General features: G+C 34.0%; 1 non-coding gene across 1 annotated transcript; it reads left to right on the top strand.

Annotated features, from left to right (window-relative positions):
* The first annotated feature begins 2,169 nt into the window (after window positions 1–2,169).
* Window positions 2,170–2,242, top strand: TRNAK-UUU (transfer RNA lysine (anticodon UUU)). The gene has a single exon. It is a non-coding gene; the product is annotated as a tRNA-Lys (tRNA).
* The last annotated feature ends 2,051 nt before the right edge of the window (window positions 2,243–4,293 follow it).

Genomic DNA, 4,293 nt, shown 5'->3' with positions numbered 1-4,293 from the left:
AAACACCATAGCATATTGCTTATATGTGGAATCTAAAATATGACACAAATGAACTTATCTGTGAGGCAGAAACAGACTCACAGACGTAGAGAACACATTTGTGGTTGTCAGTGAGGAAGAGGAGTAGGAGGGATGGATTGGGAGTTCGGGATTGGAAGATGCAAACTATTTTGTATAAGATGGATAAACAATGGGCTCCTACTGTATAGCATGATAAACTGTGATAAACCATAATAGAGAAGAGTATGAAAAAGAATGTATGTGTATGCATGGCTGAGTTGATTTGCTCTGCAGCAGAGATTAACACAGCATTGTAAATCAACTATAGTTCAATAAAATACTTTTAAAAAACCCATAAAACTACAATGAGGTATCACACTGGTCAGAATTGCTATCATCAAAAAATCTATAAACAATAAATGCTGGAGAGGGTATGCAGAAAAGGGAACCCTCTTGCACTGTTGGTGGGAATGTAAATTGATACCGCCACTATGGAGAACAGTATCGAGGTTCCTTAAAAATCTAAAAATCGAATTACCATATGATCCAGCAATCCCACTACTGGGCATATACCATGAGAAAACCATAATTCAAAAAGACACATGTACCCCAATGTTCACTGCAGCACTGTTCACAATAGCCAGGACATGGAAGCAACCTAAGTGTCCATCAGCAGATGAATGGATAAAGAAGATGTGGTACATACATACAGTGGAATATTAGCCATGAAAAGGAACAAAATTGGTCATTTGTAGTGATGTGGGTGGACGTAGAGTCTGTCATAAAGACTGTCATAAAGACTGAAGTAAGTTAGAAAGGGAAAAACAAATACCATATATTAACACATACGTGTGGAATCTAGAAAAATGGTACAGATGAACCTATTTGCAGGGCAGGAATAGAGATGCAGATGTAGAGAACAGAAGAGTAGACATGGTAAGGGGGAAGGGGAGAGTGGGAGGAAATGGGAGATTAGGATTGACATAGACACACTACCATGTGTAAAATAGATAGCTAGTGGGAACCTGACATATAGCACAGGGAGCTCAGCTCGGTGCTCTGTGATGACCCAGATGGGTGGGATGAGGGGTTGTGTTGGAGGGAGTTCCAAGAGGGAGGAGATATATGTATACATATAGCTGATTCACTTCGTTGTACAGCAGAAACTAACACAACATTGTAAAGCAATTATACTCCAATAAAAATTTAAAAATAAGATTTAAAAAATGGGTGACACACAGCTAGTCTATCAAAATAAGGCTGTAGATTCAAAGTACATTGTGTTTCAAACATTTGTTTTGAAAATGGACATTTTGGAAAGCTGGAAACTAATTCCTATAAATCTAAAAATCTACTGTTGCTGATAAGTAAAATCCTAAGTACCCTAGGCTAAGAAGTGTTTGCTGAGAAAACATTTAGTTTCATGTCATCACATTGGACTTATGCAAGGAATCAGTGTAGGTGGATTGGCTGAGGGCAGAGCTGCAAGTCAAAGGAAACCATATGTTTGTGCTCCTCTTATCACTGCATGAAAAACACGACTTATCACAAACGCTACAGGCTTTGTGGAGAAATGTTATTGGAAAAGGAAACAGAAGGAGAAAAAATAGCCCATGTATCATGGGACAGAAAGAATTATGTCATTGTTATTTTAAAGTTAAATGTATTAATATCCTATACCCTTTTGAATTTATATTCCTCTAAATTTCTTACATGTATGCATCTTAAGAAAAACTAAATTATAGCCTACAATATTCAAATATGAAATCAAGAGTTAAAATAAATTGCTGTATCAGAGGGCAGAAACATAAAATCTTGTTATATTTTCTCACAAGTATTATTAGTTCAACAATTAGTTACTACTAACTTCCACTATTAAGTAGTCCTATTTTTTATTTTGTTTAAAAAATGTCAGTTAGGTAATATAAAAGTAAATGAAGCAAATAATTACAATTCCAAAATAATAAAAAATAGTATACAATTTTAATATACATATAAACCCGATTTTATATATTATATTAAAGTAAAAAACTGCTTGTGTATAATTATTTATTACATATTATGTTATTATAATTTATTTTGTCTAGTATGACAATTCCCAGTTTGACTCTCTAAAAGACTTGTCACCTAAGATATAGACAAACTGATTCTAAAATTCATATTGAGAGTGCCTGGGTAGCTCAATTGGTAGAGCATCAGAGTTTTAATCTGAGCGCCCAGGGTTCAAGTCCCTGTCCAGGTGCCAAAAGAAAAAAAATAATAATAAAATTTATATTGATAAGTAAAGGGACTAGAATAACTAAAGCAATTTTGTGAAAGGTGAATAAAATTGGAGAAATTGCTCTAGCCAATTTCAAGACTTAGTGTACAACTCTGCCATCAGTGTGGTATTTGGCAGAGAGATAGACACATGGATCACAGGAGCAGAATAGAGAACTCAGAAATAGACTCACCACCAGTACAGCCAACTGATTTCTCACAAGGTGCAAAAGCAATTCAGTGGAAGAAGGATTCGTTGCCTTTTCAACAAATAACGTTGGAGCACTTAGGCACCACATGAAAAAACAAACAAAAAAAAACCATGAACCTTAACATAAACCTCACACCTTATACAAAGATTAACTCAAAAAATGAATTAAAGATCTAAATGTAAAATGTAAATCTCTAAAACTTTTAGAAGAAAACACAGGCAGGAAATCTTCATGACCCTTGTTATAGAGGAGGACACTGAAAGCATGATCCACAAAAGAAAGGACTGATAAACTAGAGCTCATAAAGATCAAAAACTACTGTTCTTTGAAAGACACTGTTAAAAGAATGAAAACAAAAAGCCACAGACTGGGAAAAATTATTTGTGAACCACATAACCAAAAAAGGATTCGTATCCAGGAAATATAGAGAACTCTCTAAACTCAACATTATGAAAACAAACAATCTGATTAGAAAATCGTCAGAGATAGAAACAGACACTTAAACAAAATGGATATCTGGATGGCAAATTAGCACATAAGAAGATGGTCAATACCATTAACCATTAGGGAAATGTAAATTAAAGCCACAATGAGATACCACTGCACAAAAATTAGAATGACTGAAGGAAAATATACTGTCAGTATCCAAGGGAGGCTGTTGAAAACACCGACTTCTCACATGGCTGGTGGAAATGTAAATTTATACAGCCATTCTGCAAAATGTTTTGGCAGTTTCTTATGAAATTAAACACACACTCACCATAAGACCTAATTTTCCCACTCCTGGTTAATTACTCTACAGAAATGACTGCATAGATGCTTAAAAAGCTGGTACACTAATGCTTATACCAGCTTGATTTTGCAATAGTGCACAACTGGAAACAATCCACATGCCCTTCAACAGTAAATACATAAATCGTGGTATATGTATACAAATAAACACTACTCAACAATAAAAAGGAACTGAATATTGTTACACACACCAACTTGGATGGACCCTAAGGGTGTTATACTAAGTGCAAAAAGCCAATCTCAAAAGGTTACATACTGTATGACTACAATTTTATAACATTTTAAAAATGACAAAATTATAGTGATGAATAACAGATAGATGGTCATCAGGGTTAGTGGAAAGGTGTGACTATAAAGGGCTAACATGAGAGAATTTTTTTGTGGTGATAAAAGAGTTCTGTATCCTGATTATGTTGATGGCTACACAAATCCATATCTGTAATAAAATTTCACAGAACTATACATACACACTCTCAATAAATGAATGTATTCCCAAACTGATGAAACTCAAATAAGGTTTGTAGTTTATTTAATAGTATTGTACCAATGTTAATCTCCTAGTTTTGATCATTCTACCTTGGTTGTATAAGTTGATATCATTGGGAGAAGATGGATGAAAGGGATACTATAATTTTCCATACTATTTTTGCAACTTCTATATGAGCCTAAAATTATTTAAAAATGAAGAGTTAAAATAAATGAATGTTAATAGTAGTACAGAGACAAAACAGTTTTTAGAACTGCTTAAGTGTGGTATCCATCCTTTTGACTACCCAGTGTGCCTCATAATGTGAGAAAACAAAAACCCAACATTTTTACAAAAATCAGATTAGAAGGATAAAAGGATAAAGTATGACATTTCTAAAAAGACTGTACAATTATCAAAGTTCACATGGTATGGTAACATAGTAATGACGATGTTAACATAATGACTAGTATTTACAAAGCACTTAATATACAATTCTTAGAACAAGCTGAGAGTATGTATTTCTTTACCACCATTTTACAGATGAGGAAACTGAGACACATA

The sequence above is a fragment of the Pseudorca crassidens genome, chromosome 1, assembly GCF_039906515.1.
Source record: "Pseudorca crassidens isolate mPseCra1 chromosome 1, mPseCra1.hap1, whole genome shotgun sequence".
Lineage (NCBI taxonomy): Eukaryota > Metazoa > Chordata > Mammalia > Artiodactyla > Delphinidae > Pseudorca > Pseudorca crassidens.
This window is presented reverse-complemented; position numbering and strand designations above follow the sequence as displayed.